The sequence below is a fragment of the Bubalus bubalis genome, chromosome 18 (assembly GCF_019923935.1).
Source record: "Bubalus bubalis isolate 160015118507 breed Murrah chromosome 18, NDDB_SH_1, whole genome shotgun sequence".
NCBI classification, from domain to species: Eukaryota; Metazoa; Chordata; class Mammalia; order Artiodactyla; family Bovidae; genus Bubalus; species Bubalus bubalis.
In genome coordinates, this window is record NC_059174.1 from 28,923,936 (window position 1) to 28,947,284 (window position 23,349).

General features: G+C 37.6%; 1 long non-coding RNA gene and 1 pseudogene across 3 annotated transcripts in view; one reads left to right on the forward strand and one right to left on the reverse strand.

The window, feature by feature from the left end:
- LOC112580113 overlaps positions 1-23,349 on the forward strand; it is a 982,521-nt gene that overhangs the window by 721,278 nt on the left and 237,894 nt on the right. For all 3 annotated transcript variants that reach the window (XR_006546272.2, XR_006546271.2, XR_006546270.2), the window contains one exon: positions 6,941-7,034. This is a non-coding gene — a long non-coding RNA (uncharacterized LOC112580113). The remainder of the gene's footprint in view (positions 1-6,940; positions 7,035-23,349) is intronic.
- On the reverse strand, positions 8,897-10,483 carry LOC102413501 (annotated as a pseudogene).

Genomic DNA, 23,349 nt, shown 5'->3' on the forward strand with positions numbered 1-23,349 from the left:
AGCTAAGCAGAAGGGACAGCTTTGTCTGTGGTTAACCACATATTGTATTTTTGCTGTTCTGTATCCATTTTTGTTGAATCCAATAACATTTTCATTTTTAGTGACCAAGCTTTGGACTTGTTATGTTTGTTCCCAGCAAACCACAAAGCACTGAAGTCAATTCACTTAACTTGAGAAGCATGACATACTCATGTACAGATTTCTCAAATGGTTAATGAGCTAAAGTGGGGGCTTAGAATTCCATAATCACATCTCTCCCCTCCCTACAAACCCCCTTGTAACAATAGAGAAAAAAATAGAGAAAAACCATTGGGGAGAATATCATAATGGATAAGGAGACTAAATTAAATGGATTCAACTTCCACCTCTGTTTCTTATGTTTTCGTATCCCATAAAAGTCATTGAATGCTCTGTGTCAAAAAAAAAAAAAAAAAAAAAAATCACTGATTCTAGAATACGTTAACTGTTGCTTTCCTTTTTTTTTTTTTTAAATAAAATCTTTCCTTCCCGCCCCCCACCCCCACCCCATATCTTCCTTCCTCAAGCAGCCCAGCATTTCTCTAAGGAGATTAACCTTTACTAGCTGGATTCAATTATGATGTTCTTACTTGTCCTGCCAATGATTGGTTTAGTAACATGCCTGTGACACAATTCTCCTCGATGAGAAAAGATGCCAGAGGTTCCTGAGGAAGGGTTTTATCCAGGACAATGCTGCTTTTCTTCCTCTTGGATTGGGCATGTCTGGATGTGACATTTAGAATTGCTACATCTTTCTTGAAACCGCATAGGCAGCCAAACCAAAATCAAGTCAATATGGAGTATGGCAGTCAAGAAAGATTTGAAAAAACTGTTATCCTCAATTATACTGTTGGTCTCTTTACTATCAAAAAGTGGGACACTTAAGCCTTGGATAAATGAGAACATAAATATTTTTAATCTTTCTGTTTTATTTTTTATATTTACATTAATTCAACACTCTATAATTTGGAATTTCCTGCTTGTTGTGAATATACCAAGATAATGGATAATGCAGTGATAAGTGTCTAATACAGTGTCTGACATGTGATGGGTTTTTAGGAAGTCTTCATCCTTTTTTCAGTGTTTCTCACTGCACATCAGGCATCCCAAGGACAGATCATATTTTCACTGAACCCGACAAAAGGACCCTAAGTCTGTGTTTGAATAAATAGTCTGACGATTTATATTGCAGAGATATAAGGAATAAAATAAATATTCTAAAGGAGTTTTGCTTTTTCCTGCCAGGCAAAGAGGGACTCCAGTTTCCAGGAGTGACGCTTCAATAGCAATATAGAGTGCAAGGACAAGAAATAAAATAAAACAAATCTCGCAAAATCTTCAAAGGAGGCAATGAAAAAGAGAAAGGGCACACCAGCCCAGGAAGAATGGCAATTCCAGGGCATTTATTATATGCAATTACCTGTTCCTGCTTACAAACACCACTCTGAGAGCATCTCCACTTATTCCCACTTACTAATGTCAAAACTGTAATTTTCACCTGTCCTCTTCTCTTCTTTTGTGAATGACCCCTTTTGCCTGGCTGTTAACTTCCATCTCCCTGTTGTTCTGCTAATGGCATTCTATAGAGTGTCCTGACAGAGACACCTGGTATGACTGGAAGGTAGTAGATTCACTGTGATTTCTAGTCTCTTTCAGCAATTTGTTCCTCAGTCTTCTGGTGACACAACCGACCGAGGTCAATACTTCTCACCCTGCTGTGAGTGGAAGCATGTGCAGTTCTGTTTATTTGCCTACTGTCATTGGAAATGGATGTCTGTCTAGTCCAGAGGATGGGCCATAGTTATTTGCCATAAACAAAGACCCTCTTGTTCAGGACACTCTATTTTGTTGGTGATTTACAGTACTGACTTTGAATGCAGAATTTCCATCTCTATTCTAAAACACTAGTATAGCATGTGAATAGACAGATCATAATGTGGCCTAAACAAAACTACAGAGCAGCGGTCAGTGTTATTACTTCCTTTGGCCCTTTGCATACAATTATATGAGCAGATTGTTTAACTAACTGTCCCTTTCTCCAATTTGGAAAATTAAGGAATTTAGCTGATGAAACCCTGGGTTAGTAAAAGCAATCTTGGAAATACCATAAGCAATAATACAGGGCAACAAGACATCCTTTTTAGGCCACTTTCCCCAATACTTTCTGCTGGAGGTGTTTTGCAGATTCTGATACAAGTTCTCAGAAAAAAAACATCCTGGTGAGTATGGCCTCCAGTGTCCAACCATCTTTATCTTAAATTTAAATCTGACTCAGTGTTTTCATCTCAAATTTTTTTTTTTTTTTCTGGGAGATTGTTTCCACCTGTGTAACCAACTAAGAAACTTAGTGATCTAAATAATTCCAGTTTAGAACATTGTCTTGGAAATCTTAAAAGAAAACTATATTGGAATCTGTGGTTAGGCAGATTTGGTTTAAAATCCTTCATCATTACCTTACTAGCTAAAAGATCTTAAGCAAGTTTCAACATTTCAAGTATCCCTATCCCCATTTTTCAAATAAAGAATTTAATTGTCCCAATTTTTTGTTGTTGTTGTTGTTAAAAGAAGACAACTTAATGTGATTATCTAGCACTCATAATAATCAGTGGACATTCAATACAAGTTGTCTATGAAAGCCCCTTAAGTTCAAGTCAAAAGTTCTTGAAAGACTAGCTAAGGCAATTCATTTTATTTTATTGAAAGAAATTAGTGGGTAAAAGGATTGGTTAATTTCTTTCTAAACTAGAAGCTGTAAGGATAATAATGATTTTAAAAATAACAAGAGTACACATATAGTTATTTTCCAAATATTGAATATTTTTAAATGGTAGAACTACCTCATTTAGGTAAAAAAAAAAAAAATTACCAAGATATGGAAGCAACCTAGGTGTCCATCAATAGATGAATGGATAAAGAAGCTGTGGCATATATATATATATAGATATAGATATACACACATATATATATATATATAATGGAACACTACTCAATCATATAAAAAAAAAACTGCCATTTGCAGCAATATGGATGGACTTGGAGGATATTATGCTTAGTTAAATAAATCAGAGAAAGGCAAATGCTGTACATTATCACTAATATAAAATACAGCCAGTATTTTATAATAACTATAGAGTATAATCTATAAAATCACTCTTGTGCACCTGAAAATAATATAACATTATAAGTCAACTAAACCTCAATTTTAAAAAAGTGTTATATGCATGAATGAGTGTCAGTGACTAGCTTTGGAGATGTGTATCCTATGTCATAGACAGCTAGATAGATATTATTTAGTTAATGGTATTTCAGAAACTTTTACTTTAAAAGATTTATCTTTCAATATCCCACCTAGACACTTGCTTTTTTGTTTATTAAGTATTTACTGTTGTATCTTTTAGAAAGAGAACTGAAATTATATTTACCTATATACAAAATGACTTTCATTATAATACTTTAAAAATTGAATGATGTTAGGTTTCCAGTTGTACCAGTCCCAGTAAACAGCCAGAGATCATGCTGAGCTGAATAAGCTTCCTCACATACTACTTCGAATAACTTACAAAGTTGATTCTCCTGCTCCAAAAAAATGCATGTCTGGCTGACAGCCACTTGAACCCTGCTGTCCTGAGCATTTCTTAAAGACCTCCAGGTGTGAGCAGTGCTTACTGTTATCTGAAAAATGTATCAAAACAGAAGCAGACATATGTTCCCCATGGGGTACTTACCTAAGGCTTCTGATAAAATTGAGACTTCTATGGAAGTGTGTGTGGATTGGGAGGGAAGTGGGCTTGGAATATTCTGTGTCTCAAAGCCATTCTGACAGCATACATGATACTAGAATTAATTATTCCTTGAAGATTGGGATCCCAGGAACAATGCAATTTACAAAACAAAAATAAAAGGAGAGAGATTCTGGGGAAAGACCTATTAAAAAGTATATTGGGCTCTGTTGAAGATAGTGTAAATAATGTAATTACTAACTTCCAGGAGGGCATCAGAACAGCTTTGGGTGACTGATAGCCTTTGTTGTCTTCTAAAATGAAGAGAGAGGAAGGAAGCATTTAGGAAAATGAACAAAGAAGAGATGTAAGGGGAGAAGAAAGGTGGATGAATGGCAAGAGAACCCTGTCAGTGAGAATATGATAGTTCAACAGCACTATTTCTTTCTTCATTCTCACCAAGAAAGGAGAGATTATAAAGGAGAGGAGTTCTGCTTCTTTATCCTTGACCAATCTCACAGTTAGAGAGGCTTTGATTATCATTATTAGTCTGTTTTGTGAGTTGGATGTCTGTTGAAATAAGGATGAGGGCAAGTTAAAACCTTGAGTTAAAAACAGGATTCCTGATTCGAGGTTATTTCTTCTCTTTTACTAATCTTGTAAAGCATAGGCAGCAAAATGCCTTTTCTGACTCACATTAGTGTTGTGTTGCAGAGAAAATTAAATTATGGATGTGAGGTTCAAGACTGTAAAGTGTTCTTAATACTGTTTTTTTCCAAACACCCAAATGTAGACAGCCCATTATTAGGTGGTGGTAAGACCCTCTCTTAGGAAAGAGTTAACAGAAACCTTTGTAGAGAAGTGGGCCTTCAAGTACCACAAAAAGATTTTAAATGGGGATTGAAGTTGCCCAATTACAGCCTTTCAGATGAATCAAAGACAAGGTCTGGTAATCTTCTTCTTAGGGCATGGTCTGAGGCTCTTTGGAGGGGAAGAGAAGAGAACAAAGAGAAACTGTTTCTCTATATGGGTTATTAAATGAGAAACGACACTAGTACATCACAGGCACCAGAGTAAACAAACTACGCTCATCCCTTGTCTTGATTCAGTAGGTTTTGGTTTTTCTTTTTTCTCAAACAAATCTAGAAAATACACAAAGGGCTTTAACATCAAGGGAGCCGAAAGATGTCTTTTGCCTCTTTGTTGCATTTGGCCTTTGTCAGTGGACAAAGAAGCAGTTTTTCTTTTGTTGTTGTTGTTAGACTTTATCTCTGTAAAATTACTACTGAAAATATAAACATCTGAAAAAAAAAATCTAAAGAAACCCACTTTTGTTTTTGTGAATATATAGATTTTGAGTGTCTGTTTCAATTGCTTAAAAATATAGTCTCTCAAGTTCCCTTTAAAAAAAAAATAGGCAGCTTGTTTGCCATATCTTGTGTGCTGTAACTATCTGATGGATTAGAAGGTACCTGCAACTAACACAAACAGAGATTGTCTAAGCACTAAGTTTCAGCCACATCTTACATAAAACCTGCCTCCCGAAGGGGTAATGATTCCAGTAGGAATGACCTTACCCTCTTCTGAACTTCCCCATGATCTTGTCTGTCTCTCAAGAAAAACTATCTTTTATTTGAACCAGAACACAGATAACTCAGACTTAATACCCATTTCTGAGATTCATGAGAAAATTAAGGATGGGATAAATAATAAGCATGAGTTCAGTATACGTTCTTCTTAGTCACTTAATATATATTCTCTTGCTTCTCTTAAATGAGATACATATATTCTAACTTAATTGTGATAACTTCTGAGAATTCAATCATCCCTTTTACCCACAGTGAAATCTCAGGATCACAAAGTTACACTCACACAAGGTCACATAACTAGTAGGTTGAGATTTGGATCTAATTCTATCTTCAACTCTAGTAATGGTAACAGTCATTTGACTTTTCTAGGTTGAGAATGGAGGCCATATCCTATAGTCACACAACTTACTATCTATATATAGGTTCACCCAGGATCTTTGCTTCAGAATAGAAGTGATACAGGGGACTGAGATTTCCAGATATTAAAAAAAAAAAAAAAAAAAAACACACACACACACACACACTAAATACTACTAAGGGAATTTTGAAAGGTATACATACATCTCTTTGTTAAGTGCAGTGTGTATAAATGTGAAAAGATTGTTCCATCCAATTTACCAGAACTAAAATATAAATCTAATCTCTTCCAACAGCTTATTAAATCACTTGGAAAAAGATTGTTGTCATTTGCATATTTGTTTTTGAGTGTTTCCTGTCGTGTGTCCTATTCAGGAAACTCCACAGCATAGCACAATAAGCAAAGGATTTGAAGTATACTAAGTTGCAGCACATCAGTCATGTATTCTATGTGTATTTTTGCATAAATTATTGTATTAGTCTTACAGTATTCAACTCATCTTCAAGTGAGAATGATTGCTTCACATGGTTGTGTTGAGAATTAAATGTGATCATGTATGTAAAGTTATCTACATTCAATAAATGCAAGTTTTTTCACACTTTATAAATTATAAAGACAATGGTTATTAATTTTTAAGTACAGTATAAAACTCAAGTATTTTTATTGTCAAGTAATATGTCTCCTTTTCTAGTCTAAAATACCATGTCTTATATGTCCCCAGTGCCTGTTACAGTAAATATTGCAGAGGCATAGTTCAATTACGACTGAATACATTTATTACCACTAGAGTTTATTCAGTATGATCTTCAAAGGGAAAAGTTTTGAGATAATGCCTCTATTGTTGCCAAAATAATTGTCTCTATTCCACAGTCGTTTTTCTCCCACTTACTTAGACAAATCCATGCTGGGATTCCTTAGCCACTTGCTTAGAATATCTGTATCTTAGCTTCTCAGGGTTAGGTTCCCAGAAGCAGACACAGAAAGGAGGATCATGTATTAAGAAAATACTCTAAAAAGAAACAGGGAAAATTGGACAATAGGAAATGGGGAGAATTTGGCAAGAGGAACAAGCCAAACAAGGGTAAAATTTTAAGGACAGCTTCACTTCACTAAGTACATGAGCTCTGTCTGAACTCTAGTGGGGGAACTGATCTTTCATAGTCCTGAGTTAGTCCCTCCTTGTCTTTGAGTTGCCCCTATTTGGAGGTTTGTGTGAATTGTAAACAACCATGCAATTCTAATTTCTGTCCTTTCAGGTAAAAGCAGCTCCAGTAACCAAAGGCTGTCCTATAAGAAGGTAACAGATACAAGACGGAAGAGACACAGATTGCACAGGGGCACACAGAACAGGTAAGAAGGGTTGGGGGTGGATTTGGGATAACGGTTTGGGCAGAGCACTGACAAAGTTCACTACCAGCCTCAAACAGACACAAGTCCGTTTTACTGCCTGTCTTAGGTTTATCTATGGAAATTTCATCACCAAAAAGCCCTAAACAGAGTCTAAAAACAGCTATTTCATTTTTCTTCTAAAACTCATCCGTTCAGGCAAGAGAAGACCAAACTATAAAAACAAGGGAAACTGGTATAGAAATGCAGGGAGCTTTTGGAAGTAGCAGACCAGAGCCATCCATTTGTTCAGTCATATAAATTAATACTAGTCTTAACCTGCTCAGTCCCAGACTTGTTCACATAGCAACAATACTATTAATAATAACAAAATCCACACAGGTCTTGTTGGCTTGCAAAGTATGTTTGTTTCCCCTTTTATTTTCTTAACTGAGCCTCTCTCACAGCCCTTGGAATCTATTTAAGTTAGGTACCAGCGCTTACATTTTGCAAAGAAACTCAAGGTCAGAGAGGTGATGTGGTTTATTCAAGGTTACTCCCTAGTAAAGTGGCAGAATTGGGTCTAATATTTATTATTTTGTCTTCAAATCTTGTCTTCTTTCCTTGTATATATAAGTAAGCATGAACTTCAGTTCTAAACCCTAGGTATCCATAAAAATAACTCTATATATTACTCTGTATTTTTTTTTCCAGCTCTCAAGCCAGTCCTTATAGACTAGAAGGATAACTTCAACAAAAAAGAAATAATCTATCTTATACATTCTTCTGAGCTTCCCAGGTAGTTCTAGTGGTAAAGAACCCGCCTGCCAATGCAGGAGACACAACAGGTGCAAACTTGATCCCTGGGTCGGGAAGATCCCCTGGAGGACGCCATGGCAACCCACTCTAGCATTCTTGCCTGGAGAATCCCATGGACAGAGGAGCCTGACGGGCTACATTCCATAGGGTCACAGAGTCGGACACAACTGAAGCGACTTACATGCATGCATATATTCTTCCATGTCCCCAGTATTTCCTCTCTCCAGACATTTGTCAGCTTCAATATACTGAAGAGCAATTACTTGCATCCCAGTTGGTCAGTAAGCTCTATGATGGCAAAACCTTGATTGGATATGTTTTCTTGACATTTGAAACCCCACTACCTAGCTCCATACCAAGCGCAGGACAGGTGTTCCTTAGGAAGTTGCTGCTGAATACAGCAGTAGGTGAGGCCCACAGCAGAAAGGCAATAAAGTTAGCTTTCATTCATGTTTGTTCATTTATTCATTCATCTTTTTTTCCAAGATTCAAGCTTGTTCCAGTGTCTGTCTCATATTTATCAATGGAAATTTCACCCCCCAAAATCCTCAAGGGATGAATCTTCTACTCCAAATGTCACTCTCCAAAGTTACTTCCCTTTGTTTTATGAGGACCTCATGTCCCTTTCCCTAACAGTTCTCTCCATGACTCAAAGAGAGGAAGTAAGTACTTCTTTGAATGTTACAGTTTTCCTAATAAAGCTTTTTTTTTTTTTTTTTTTTGGCTACCCCAAGTCTTAGTTGAGGCCCTCAGGGTCTTCCATCAGCATGTGTGATTTTTTTTTTTTAAGTTACGGTATTCAGGATCTTTAGTTACATCATAGGAACTCTTATTTGCATGGGAACTCTTACTTGAAACACGGGGGATCTAGTAACCCGACCAAGGATTGAACCCAGGCACCCTCCACTGGGAGTGTGAAGTCTTAGCACTGGACCATCAGGGAAGTCCCTTAATAGAACTATTGTTTATCCATCTCTTTTCATACTGACAGAAGGTAAGGTCAGGAGTTAGAAAAACAGCAACTAGAAATGGGATTGTCTATGATTGAAATGGATGATAATAGATGACTACTATTTGCTGCAACTGTCTAGCAGAATGGCTGACACAATGCTAATTCCAAGAAAAGTCTTCTTATTGAGAAGAATACTTTTTTTTTCAGAGGGAATAGTATCATTTTATCTTGGTTTCACATTTCAAAAATTACATTGTCTGCATTTTTAATTAAGTGAAAGAGTTGAGAAAGGTCACTTTTTCTCCCTTATATCTAAAAAATAAGCTGACTTTTAATAAGTTTCAGATGTAAAACAAGAAGTCCACCATAGACATTTATTTCAACAAAGTTATTTAAGATACCCCCTTTCTTAAAGTGCTCCAGGAATCAGATGGGTGACTATGGGCTAACCCCATTTTTATCAAGTAATAACAAAGGTTATAGCTGGGAAAGCCTTTGCTTGTTGAATGGAAGAAGGATCAAAAAACTGAGTAACTTATAATACTTTGATCTTGAATCAGGTTAGGTCTTGATCTGCTTCTAGTCAGTTGATCTCTTGAAATATGTGGGCTGTGCAGTAAGATTTTGGTTTCTCTATGATTTTTTTCTTGCTTCTGTGTTTCACATATTCTTAATTTGTTTTACAGATCAATCTTTTTTTCTTTGGAATAAACCAATGTAGATAAGGGAGCCCAAAAGGGAATTAATCAGTTTTGGTGCATATTTTGAAGACATCTTCACAGAATATATTGCTTCACAGAATATATAGGGTTAAACTGACACTTTCCATTAGGATAATGCAGAGGACAACATTCTCTTAGGTGAAAGTAAGCTTTCTAAGCTTTCCTCTCCAAAACATCTTTCCTCAGGCACTGAGACTGCAGCCTTCCAATATATGGGGACAGGCAGAAAGAAGAGACTTCAAAAGTCAAATATATTTCAACAGCTAGTTTTTAGCAAGTCTGGCAGTGAGATCCTTCAATTCTTCTCTCTTCTTTGTGATGTGTGTAGGAGTGAGTAGCTGCCATAGTGATTCTGGCTGTGATCTGGAGAGGTTCTGAAACAAGGCCTCAGTGTTACGTATCGCGTACATCCCAGTCATAGCTGCTTTGTTGAACAGGGCCTTTCTCTTCCACAATGGCCAGTTTATTTCCTTTTCTGCCTATGAAAGCCTCTAGTTTCTCTGCTACCTGCTTTGCATGAAATGAGTTACTAATACCATAAGAATCATAATGAAAAAAGCTATTTTTATCCTATAGATAAACCAACAAACTCCAGTGGGTTCCCCCAACTGTATGGTTGGAGTTATCATTGATGGCCAAATATATAACTCTCTTATTGGGTAGGTTCAAGGGTTCAAGGAACATGGCGATCTCTGCTGGGTTGCCAGCGCACTTGATGAACTGAGTAACTTCGGGGCTGATGAAGCAGACGTGGTCAGAGCAGTCATGAAATTGACTGTTGGCAAAGTACTGAAAGGCAAACCCAATAACATGGACATTGAGCTGGCGTGGAGGATCCAGGAGTGAGACATTTGATTGCTGCAGCAGATGGTCCGTGTAACTCAAGACTACTAGGTCCATTTTCCACCGACCAGGGCTGCTCAGAAATTCCAGAAGCTGCTTTGGGCCACACCACCCCTACCAGCCTCCAAACAGTTCTGTACTGGCTAAAAAAGCCCATTTTAATGGAAAAATATATACGCACACACATAATCTTGATAAAATTTGCTGTAAATAAATAGAAAGGGTAGATATTTCATTATCAAGACATCCAAGGATGGTTTCATACTCTTTCCTATCTAAGCTACATTAAAAGATATATATATATATATTTATTTATTTATTTATTTGACTGCTCCGGATTTCTGTTGCAGCACATCTCCGTTGCACAATGTTTGTTGCAACATGAGAACTCTTAGTTGCGGCATGTGGGATCTAGTTCCCTGATCAGGGGACCCAGACCCACTGCATCAGGAGTGCTGGGAAGTCTCTAAGCTGCATTTGAGAAGTATAGTCACTATTAGGCAGTAAGAGAGATATGAAGTGGTGTCTCTGCAACCAGAGCCTCATAGAGAAATACATTGGAAACTTTTAGAAGGTGATGATGACTGAGCTGAGTTAAAAAAGACAATCAGAATTAGCTGGTGGGTAAAGTAGAAATTTGAGAGGAAAGAGTAAGCATAATGGTAATGAAGGCAATGTGTATAGTCCATTATTAATAATGGTTAGATTGACAGGACACGCTATGACTGGAGTTAAGAGAGAGGAACTTTGCCTGGTCTGGTAGTGTTTGCAAACCATGAGAAAGGGCTTCTTTTTTGACTTGGGTGGTGTGGAACACTGTACCAATTTAAAAGATTTTCAGAAGGTTTGTTGGCCATGGAAATGTTAATATACCAAGTCAAAAATACACACACACACATACATACACAAAATCTCTGCCCAGTTATTTAAAGATTTTCTAGTCTTATTGAAGTACAAATCATTTCAATATTGATTCACTTCTTAAGGAAAAATAAGACATGTTAAAGAACTTGGGATAATGGAAAATGCAATTCTTTGGCATGTTCACAGGGAAATGAGAAAGGAAAAGTAAAAGTCTTTCAGTCATGTCTGACTCTTTGAGACCCCATGGACTAAGTCCATGGAATTCTCCATGACTGGAGTGAGTAGCCTTTCCCTTCTCCAGGAGATCTTCCCCACCCAGGGATCAAACACAGGTCTCCCACATTGCAGATGGATTCTTTATCAGCTGAGCCATAAGGGAAGCCCAGAGATGGGAAAAGTGAGGCACAGTTGAGATCTGGCCAAAATTCTCCTGAGACTGGACATGATGACAGGTGAACCAGCACAACACATGGGATAATGTGTATCTTAACAAAGAATTTTATCACTTCTTGAAGGAGGAGGCATTTCAGAGGCAGGAGGGGAGATAATCAACAATTTGCATGGAAGGGTATAGCAGAAGTTCAGATTTGAATTATAGAAACTATGCCCACTCTGTCCCCTGGGAGAAAGTCTGGCGAATGAGTAGCCTGATAATTGACTTGAAGCAGGAAGTGCTATTGAAAAAGTATCTGAGAGATAATTCCCTGGCAGCCCAGTGGTTAAAACTCCACGCTTTCATTGCAGAGTGCCTGGGTTCAGTCCTGGGTCTGGGAATAAAAATCCTACATGCCTACAGCAGGGCCAAGGAAAAAAAAAATTTATGCCAGGCTAAGGGACCAATATAAAGATCTTGCCTTAATCCAGCTATTGTTCCTTCTTCTCTCACCAAAGGAGAGATATTCTAATAGGAAGCATAGTGTCATATTCTTAATATTACCAAGAAAATGCTTACTACAGAACTCTGGCAAATAAGGATGAGGAGTATAGTTCAGACTTGAGGTGAAAGGTGGGTTACCATTTCTCTGAATTAAATGCTAGAGTTAAACTCAATTCTTTGTAGACCTTGAGGTGACTACATAGACCATGCACAGGCTGGAGGAAGACAGGAGGGTGTAGAAATGAGGCAGAGGTTTGATGGCTGTGTCTGATCTAAGATATACAGGTGAGAGATAGTACAGCTCCAGGTAAAGCGACACTGGGTAAACAAATCAACAGAAACTTAGGAAAATTGTGAATACATATAAAAACAGAGAGAATAGCGTAATAAATTCCAGTGTACTTAATATGAGCTTCAGCAGTTATTAAAATAAGGCAAATAAAATTTCATCTATGCATCAAGCCCTAAATAATTACTATAATGAAGATCCAGGGCATTCTATCAATGCATCTGTAAGCTCTTCAGTTTGTATATCTAAGAAATAACATGCCCAGGCCCCATTTTATAAGATTTTAATCTTTTAGAATTCTGATCCAAATAAAATAGCCTGGTCCTTAGGATAAGGGTGGGATGTGCCTGTAACTTTCTCCTTCTCTCACCTACATATGCACAGGACATCCAGTAACATGTCATCCATGGGATTTGCTATTTTAGCTTCAGCTGAAAGGACTTTAAATCAGTATACAAGTGTCACCTTCAAATGGTAATGCTGCAAAGAAAAGAAACACAGGAACTTAAATGGAAAAAAAAATTTAGAATAATTTATAGGGATTTGCATAGCAATATTTTACAGGAGTGAAAAATTAGCCCCAGTATATTGTCTTAAAATTCAAAACAAAACAAAGCAAATTTTCAGCTCTCAATCCTGTTAGATTTTCTTCAGTCCAATATCACAAGCAGGATATTGCCTTTCTCACAGCTAGAGAATAAAGTGGATGAGGAGGAGGGGACAATGGGGAGGCCAGCAGGGAAGTGAAATCTGATGGTCAGATATCAGGCTTGTACCTTGATTTTATTGATGACTGAGCAAATTTAGACACAGAAGAGTCCCAAATCTCATACCTATAAGTCTGTTTATGAACAACTGAAACAGTTCAGAGAAGTAATAGACATTAATTATTTTGGCAATTCACATAACTGTTATTGTAGGGATAATAGTATCAGTATTTCTCACAGATTTGTAGTACTTTAAAACTTTTTTTCCATATTTTAAAACAAATCATTCATGACATTAAAGAATGATCAAGTGAATAGCTGCAGCTTTATTATAAAGTTAGAATTTTCAGTATTTTAGATACAGTCTGGTTGTATTTTAATAATATTCACAGTGTATTTTGGAGGGACTTTAATAACAATGAGGGACAAACCTGTTTTCCTTGATATCAGCCAGAGTAGATTAACTTTTCTAAGTAAAACAATCTTTTCTGAGAACTTTCATGTGCCATCTCACTTAAGCCTCACTCATTCCAATGAGGTGGATTAAAAATCTACTTGCAGAGGTAAAACCACTGGCCAAGCTGTATAAATATCACATAGTGAGCCCTGCCTTTTCATCTCAATTGAATTTCCTGTCTTTCTCTCAGTTTGCACTTACTTCTGTGTATCAGTGTTTCCCATATGTCATTTCTTCTAGGGGAATAATCATCCCTCTTTGCCTTAATAAATCCTATGGTTTAGGTATGGATTGACTTCCATATCACTTCTTTTGAGAATACTTCCTGGCTTCCTTTCTCCCAGGCTATTAGGTACAAACTTGTCATGCTTTTATAGTGTTGGTAATTTTATTTATCATGCTCCTATGTGCTTGTGCTCAGTGGTCTCTGTCGCTTTGCCCACCCCATGAACTGTAGCCCTCCAGGCTTCTCTGTCCATGGGATTCTCCAGTCAAGAATACTGGAGTGGGTTGCCGTTTCCTTCTCCGGGAGATCTTCCTGATCCATGGATCAAACCTGAGTCTCCTTCATTGGCAGGGGAATTCTTTACCACTGCTGCTGCTGCTGCTAAGTCGCTTCAGTCGTGTCCGACTCTGTGCAACCCCATAGATGGCAGCCCACCAGGCTCCCCCAACCCTGGAATTCTCCAGGCAAGAACACTGGAGCAGGTTGCCATTTCCTTCTCCTCTGAGCCACCTGGAAATGTTCATGCTATGCTGTGTTTAGTTGCTCAGTCGTGTCCAATTCTTTGCAACCCCACGGACTGCAGTCTGCCAGGATCCTCTCTCCAGGGGGATTCTCCAGGCAAGAATACTGGAGTGGGTTGCCAAGCCTTCCTCCAGGGGATCTTCCCAACCCAGGGATCAAACCCAGGTCTCCTGCATTGTGGATTCTTCACCGACTGAAACACCAGCAAATCAAACCAGGGTCTCCTGAAATGCAAGTGGATTCTTTAACAGTTGAGAGCCTGGGAATATTCATATTAAGCAATAAAGTCTTACAATTCTCTTCTAATTAACCAAAATGGTTTAATTAACACTACATTTTCTGGGTAAAAATACAGACTCTCAGCCAACAGGCTCCTCTAAGATGCCACTTGCTGCTACAATTTGCATTATAATTTCTTTATTCAAATATGTTGTGTTGTTTCCAACCTTATTTATTTCATTTGTATTTTTCATTGCAATTATTTATTGTGTTTCATTGTGTTTATGCAATATTTAATTAGGGTGAGGAAAGGAAGAATTGCCACATTTGTGAAAACAAAATGGAATATTTCATAAAGACACAATAAAGACTGCAGCAAAAAAAAAAAGTGCTCCTACTTTAGGTGAGCAAGAAACAATATAAGAGTGGGAGAAATTCCAAACAGATACTGCACTTATTTTACAAGAATAAGTTCTCATATCTCTACTAAAATTGAAATCATAAATTTGACAGGATAAATTATATGTGAGAATCATGCAATAAAGGCAAGTTTGAATTCTAATCAATAAGCACATAGTCTGAGAAAAAATATTCTCTTTATATTGAAAGACTGATGAGTGTAAATTTATATGTTTAAGTTTTTTAAGTTTTGAATACTGATTTTTATTCCCAGTTTAACCTTGTTTATAGTTATGCTGGCCATATCATCAATGAAACACTTAGGATCATTCAATTCATAAGAATTTAGTGAAAGCACATTTGCAGAGATGTGAGTCAGTTCACAACGGATAATGAAACATCTAACTTTTGGCAGCCAAATGACAGGCCCATTTCTAGACCTAAAGAAGAAAAAGATAAAGTCGTGTTACTAGAACCAGGCATGATCTGGAACCTTGAAAAAGAAGTTGCTTAGAAGGAACTATGACAGTAAATGAAGGAATATATACCTTTCTGGAACCACAACCATAAAGAAAACAGATGAAAAAGAAATATCCTGACTTCTCTCCCTTCTGGCTGTTCTCTCTTGGATGGCACCTCACACTTGCCCAAATTCAGCTGGTGTCCAGAGGAGCCTGAATGATGGAGTCGAACAGTTTTCAGTCTCCCAGGGTTCATAGCAAGGCAGAACGTGTTTAAAATGGATGTGGGTAATAGCATAACCAATCCAATGACCAAGAACCAGATCCTATTATAATGAGTAAGTAGGTTTCCATCAGCTATATTTACCATTTACATTCTTTTTTAGATTGTAAGCTTAGTAAAAGGAAAAACATGCCCATTTTGTTATGTTCTATAGCCAGCAGTAATAAGTAGCAGCAGTAAATACCTGTCATAGCTTGGACAATCAATCAATGTTAGTTGACTTACTGATGACTTTAAACATGTATGTCTCTTTATTTATTTGGCTGCTCTGGGTCTTAGTTGTGGCATGAGGGATCTTTAGTTGTTGCATGTGAGCTCTTCATCACAGCATGTGGGGTCGAGTTCCCTGACCAGGCATCGAACCCAAGCCCCCTGCTTTGGGAGCATGGAGTCTTAGACACTGGACCACCGGGGAAGTCCCTTACTGATGATTTAGAAGAAAGAGAGGTTCAATTTTAAGACTGAATTGACTTAAATGCAAGATCACTACATGACTTGGTGACAAGGCACTGGCTTAAGAGATTGGATTTTGCCCTTCCATTTAGTTTCCACAAACATTGAAACAGTGAGCTGCTAGATTTGGTTCTGATCACTAGAAGCATGTGCTGGATTTGAACCAGTTGTTCAGATAGAAGAAGCACTCTAGCCAAGGCTTTCAGCTGTGTGGTTCCTTCAGTAGAAACATTAACTTAATTAGTTCTCAAGATAACACTACATATTTTATTGTTCAGCATTTTTTTTCCTTTCTTCTTCTACAACTAATTTATTTCACCACGTTCACAGAATAACTCCAAAAAGTAAATTATATACTCTCACCATGCAGTTGATTTATAATCCTTTCCTGGAAGAAAACAACTCATGTAAAACTCTGAGAATTAGGTATTCCTCTGTTGTTTCTCTCAATTTATTTTATTTTCTCTCTTTTGTAATAGCACTTTGCCTTTTTGCATACGTATCTTTGTAAGCATTAAGACCTAGAAAAGTACTTTTATGCCTCAGATTAGGTAGAAATGTAAGAAACATAATAATATGCTGGGAAAAAAGTAGGATGAGTTGGAGACATCTCAGTAGATGTAGACTGTTAGAACTTAAAGATATCTTAGACAGTCTTGCACCAGTTCATTATTTTAAAGTTACTGAGGACTAAACAGGAGAATTGCTTTGCATATGATAACACAGAACCAGTAAAGAAAATTCATTCTCTCTCTGGAATATTATATAGACAGGATTTCAAGATTCTTCCTATTTGAGTTCCTCCATTTCCAGACCTAATTCTCAGAACATTAACAAAGGTCCTGGGATGGTATTTTGTTTGACAAGATGTTATCTCATGATAATGTGGAAATTTGAAATTTCAGTCTCAGGTTATTGTAATCATCTTTTTCTATACCATCTTTCACTTCATATCTCACATTATTTGTATACCTTTTTAATTTCCCCAGGAAACTGAACTTTCAGAAAGCAAGGATTGTGTTTTAAAGATTTCTATCGCCTGCACAGGGCAAAGTACTTAATTGCTGCTGCTGCAGCTAAGTTGCTTCAGTCGTGTCCGACTCTGTGCGACCCCATAGACGGAAGCCCACCAGGCTCCCCCATCCCTGAGATTCTCCGGGCAAGAACACTGGAGTAGGTTGCCATTTCCTTCTCCAATGCGTGAAAGTGAAGTCGCTCAGTCGCGTCCGACTCTTAGCGACCCCATGGACTGCAGCCTACCAGGCTTCGCCATCCATGGGATTTTCCAGGCAAGAGAACTAGAGTGGGGTGCCATTGCCTTCTCCAAGTACTTAGTACAAGGAGCCAAACACATAGCATTTTGTGGAAAAAACAAACCACAGAGCAACTTATATCCCCGGTCCTTATATTACCCAAGGATATTTTCACTAGGTTTTTTTCACTGACTTTTTTTGAGCACCTTTCTGCAAACCAAATGGTGTTTCACACTACATATTAGAAGGTAAATATCTAAAGCAAATATGAAATAATTTTGCTTCTGTCACTTACGCTGTGCATTATTAAACGAGGAAAATGTTAAAACAATTAACACATGGAAACCAAAACCTCAACCACATTAGGCTCAAATGCTATTTCCACAAAATTAAATAAGTCAAAATAGTCATGACTTCTTTTCAATTCCACAGATTAGATCAGGGAGTTCTGACTCCCCTTTGTTCCTCCACATTGTGTTCAGAGCTATAGAAACATGTGTTTACAAATTGTTCTTTTGTATTTTCTACTTATCTAAACCCCTCAGATGGGAGTTTGAGAACAGAATTACAGGAAACCAACTTAAATCTGACAGTTTAGCCTGCAACTAAGTGCTCAGTAGCTTGAAAGGGAAGACTCTTGACTGCACAGGGGGAAGCAGAGGTTGTTACTGGCAGCGGTAACAGCCCTGGGTAGGTGGATCAAAGAGGGGGAAGACAGACATAAGCAGACACCCGTACCATGAGATGGGGTAGCAGCCATGGGTGTGGGAAGTCAGGAGCACTGGACACACCTGAATCCAGAAAGTCAGTGTTTGTCACTGAGGGGATGAATGGGAGCAAGTGGGGGTTGGTTGCCAAAGGTGTTAGAAACCAAGCTTATCTACCTGAAATTATGAAACTGTCAAGTTCTTAACTGTGACACTAGATTCTGGGTAATGGACTCTATGAAACAGTCAGTTTTCCTACATTATAATTACTTAATAAGTAAACATTTTCATTTATTTATGTATTTATTTACTGTTCCATGGGGTCTTCCATGTGGCACTCAGGCTTTCTCTAGCTATGGCAAGTGGGGGCTTCTCTCCAGTTGTGGTACATGGACATCTCCTTGCTGTGGCTTCTCTTATTGCAGAACACAGGCTCTAGAACAAGCAGCCTTCAGTCGTTCAAGCTCATGGGCTCAGTTGCCCCTTGCCACATGGGATATTATTTCCTGGACAAGGGATCAAACCCATGTCTCCTGCATTCATTTACAGATGAACTCTTAACCACTGGACCACCAGGGAAGTCCCTCAAACTATTTTTTTTAATTAATAAGCACACACACACACATTCTTCTGCACATGTACAGGTATTTAGCAACATATATCCAGCACTTGCTATATGCCTTTCATGATCCAAAACATGTCACAACTATAAACCTATTTAATCCTCCAAACACTTGCAAGGTAGTTACTATTATAGTTTTAGAGGTGAGGAGACTGAGGCATCCAAGGAGACTGAGGCATATAATTTGGAAATAGCAGAACCAGATTTTGAATCTGAGAAGTCTAGCTCCAGGTTTACATGGCTGCTTACTGTATCAGACTGCCTCTTGTGGCATAATACAGTCTTTCATAAAATATTGAGCACATGTTTTGAGCCACAATCTATTGTTACACCAGGGTAACAACAATGAAGCAGTCTAGTCATCATGGCGCTTACATTCTGGTGTCCAAGACAAGGATAGATAAGTGAACCAAAGTAAGAAATAATTTCAGATGAAATATCAAAATCAACAGAGAATAAAATACAGTAAGTAAGGATGGCTTTGAGGATATGGTTTATTTATAAATAGATGCACAGCCATCCTTATGAGGAAGAACACTCCAGACAGAGGGCGCAATAGGTACAGAAACCTAGAGACTTGTTCTAGGAACAGAGAACTTTGTGCCTGGAGTACGAGAAAGAGTATAGAAACGGGTGTTCATCTAGCGGGACCTATTAAGGAGTTAAATAATGTTGCCCATGAACCTAATAGCGGGGAGATACCAGATGAAAATGCTATTTGCCACTCTCAGCTTTTGCATGAATGCTTACTCTTCATCCTAGCAAATTTTTTCCAGTGATTAAGATTTTGTATTTATAGAATGCTTATTAGTATAGTTATTTATTTTTTGTCTGGCTTAACCTGTTGTCTGATTTAATATTCTGATATATTATTTGGGGAAAAAAAATTTCTCCCCATCTAAACAGCAATGTCCAGATCAACTTCCAAGTGCAAAACTAAGATGCAGACGCTGAAGTCCGTGTTCCTATCTCCAGATTACTAATTAAAATGAGGGCAGTATCAGTAATGGAATGGAAGAATTAACTATTTGGAGAGAACATAATGGAGTTTTCACTCAGGGAGCATCATTAAATGATTTTATTCTTCAAAAAAAATACATCTTTATCTGCATAGTTTGTAGGTAGTTCTATTTATTTAAATCAGATTAAATTTTTCTGAACAAAATAATTGTTCAGAACAATGATTAAAGAATTAACTTAGTATTTGAAAAGAGTCCTGATTATAAGTTTTATTAAAAGGTTCTAATGCATAGTATGACTTTAAAATCTAAGTTGCTAATATTAAACTATCTGCATTCTGTGGTTTGGCTCATTCTAGCCACTATGGAAGGGGTAGTCTTCAACTTATGATTTTTCTCATAAAAATGATATTCCATCTCAGGTGAGAAATATGTATTTTATAAGGAGGAACAAGGGTAAAAGCCAACTAACAGTTTTACAGAGGAAGATGATCAATTCTTAACAGTAAAATCCATTTTAGAGAAAGTAATTGAGTTTGGAAAAGCAGTGACCATTGGGTCAGGAAATTTGAGTTTTAGACTCTGCTTTATAAACTCTACACAATTTAATCATTTTATAATCACCAAATTAAAAATTTTCAACAAAATGATGCTTATTTAAAATTTATCCAAGCAACTTATTGATTAAAAGATTTCAAAAATATTCCAATAAGCCATGCTTCGTTTTTTTACCTGTTTCCCATTAAATTGCAAGTGGCAGAGATCATGCCCATCTTTGTTGAATCCTCAGGTTCTAATATATTGTAGCTACTCAATAAATGTGCTAGTGGTATGTATTAAGTAAATGTAGAAGTATGAATAGATGAATATATAAATTAATAAAGGCAAAATAAAAACTAAAAAAAAACTATTTTTAGGAGACATATTAATTAGATTGTAATTGGTCAATAACTCAATAGGTTTTGTTGTCCAAAACATAAGCTATTAGTTTCTATATTTTCTGTAAGACTTCTAAATGCTACTTAAAAAAAAAAAAAAACTTTCAAAAAATATGACAAAATTTAACAGTTGAAAAAAGATTTCTAAATGCTATGTTTAAGATATTTTATCTAAAGATTTAATGATCTAATGAAATACTTTATATGAAAACATTTTTATAAGCTAAGTAATATGCAGAAATGAGTTGTGTTCAGTTGCTAAGTCTTGTGGAACTCTTCGGAACCACATGGATTGCAGTGTACCAGGCTTCTCTGTCCTCCACTCTCTCCTGGAGTTGGCTCAAATTATGTCCTTTGAATCAGTGATGCTATCTAAACATCTCATCCTCTGCCACCCCCTTCTCCTCCTGCCCTCAATCTTTTCTAGCATCAGAGTCTTTTCCAATGCGTGGACTCTTCACATCACATAGTCAAAGAAAGTATTAGAGATTCAGTTTCACCATCAGTCCTTCCACTGAGTATTCAGGGTTGATTTCCTTTAGGTTTGACTAGTTTTATCTCCTTGCAGTCTGAGGGCCTCTCATGAGTCTTCTCCAGCACCACAATTTGAAAGCGTCAGCATTCTTTATGGACCAACTCTCACATCCATACATGATACTGGAAAAACCATAGCACTGACTATGAACCTTTGTCAACAAAGTGATGTAGAAATGAGTAGCCAGTAACAAAATGACCAATGTGTCAAACTCTGCCTTTTTCTTCCAGGTCTGCCTTCCACCCTTCTTCCAAGTTATCTTAATGCCACAAGAACCACCTGTGTGTACCAGAGTTTCTCTGTTCTTTTGCTTTTAGTTGTATTAATAACAGATTATAGACCTGCATCAGGGGAACATAGTCAGAAAGTATATTTCTATGGCTTATTTTTGCAGAGTCCACTGCAGATAAACTTTTTTGAAAATGCCCTATTTTGAGATTTTTTTTCCCCTGAAACCCTGAGTGATAATCTACCTAAACCCTCTAAACCAGTAATTCGACTTGCCTTTCCCAACTTCATCTCTCTAGAAAATGCCAGTGGAGGAAATCTAATAAACTAAAACTTCTGGGCCAATCAATCACCATTTTAATGATAAGAAATCTGAGGCTTAGATAAATTAAAAGTACATTATCTCACTTCAGTGTACATTTCCTAAGAGTCAAGGATTTGGTTAAGATCTTCACTTTCCTGATGGGGTTTGGAAGTGTATATGGTAAAAAAATTGGGGGGCTCCAAAATCACTGCAGATGGTGACTGGAGCCGTGAAATTAAAAGATGCTTCCTCCTTGGAAGAAAAGCTATGACCAATCTAGACAGCATATTAAAAAGCAGAGACATTACTTTGCCAACAAAGGTCTGTCTAGTCAAAGCTATGGTTTTTCCAGTGGTCATGTATGGATGAGAGAGTTGGACTATAAAGAAAGCTCAGCACCAAAGAACTGATGCTTTTGAACTGTGGTTTTGGAGAAGACTCTTGAGAGTCCCTTGGACTGCAAGGAGATCAAATCAGTCCATCCTAAAGGAAATCACTCCTGAATATTCGTTGGAAGGACTGATGCTGAAGCTGAAACTCCAATACTTTGGCTACCTGATTCAAAGAACCAACTCATTGGAAAAGACCCTGATGCTGGGAAAGATTGAAGATGGGAGGAGAAGGGGATGACAGAGGATGAGATGGTTGGATGGCATCACCAACTCAATGGACATGAGTTTGAGCAAGCTCTGGGAGTTGGTGGTGGACAGGGAAGCCTGGCATGCTGTAGTCCATGGGGTCACAAAGAGTTGGACATGACTGAGTGACTGAACTGAACTGATGGTTAACAAAAAAAGAGTTTTATTTTATTTTCTCACTTAATCCTAAAAAAAGTCACTGAGATTTTTTTACAAAAATAGGCACTTTATTTTATTCGATCATTGGATTCTACACGGGCAAAAGAGGTTTAGTGATTGTTACAGACTAGATGTTTGTGTCTTTCCAAAATATGTTTGATGGAACCCTAATTCTCAAAGTGATGGTATTTGTAGGTAGGATGTTGGGGAGGTAATTAAATTTAAATGCAATCATAAGCATGGGGTTTCCATCCTGGGCTTAGTCTTGTAAGTTGAGAAAGAAACTAGTGCTCATTCTCTCTCTGCTACATGGTGTCACAGGGAAAAGGCAGTGGGGGGAAGAGGTGGTCCATTCAAAAGAGGTTTTAAAGAAAGTTTAATGGAGGGTCAGAGTACAAAATAAGTGATGGTAAAAAAGCACCTTGGGAAACAGCCACTGCAAAACTGTAGCTAAGAAGGGAGAGAAACAAAGGACTAGAGAGCCTGTTATGTGCATTAGGCAGTAATCCTCCTCCAGGGCACATAGCAAGAAGAAGAAAAATGAGAATACCTTTGGAGCGTCCGCAGGGAATACTTAAGAAAGGACACGTGTGTGATTTAAGGTTTGGAAAATGTGATGGTTAGCTTTATGAGTCAACCTGACTGGGCCAAGGGGTGCCCAGAGAGCTGGTTAAGCATTATTTTTGGGTGTGTCTGGGAGGGTGCTGCTGGAAAAGATTAGCATTTGAGTCTTAGATGGAGTCAAGCAGATTGCTCTCCCCAATTTGCCTGTACCTCATTCAATCCACTGAGGCCTTGAAGAGAAGGAAAAGGCAGAGGGAGAGTGAGTTATCTTCTTCTTGACTATTTGACATAGGAGATTGGTCTTCCTCCCGCCCACTGCCCAGGATTTACACTTTTGGT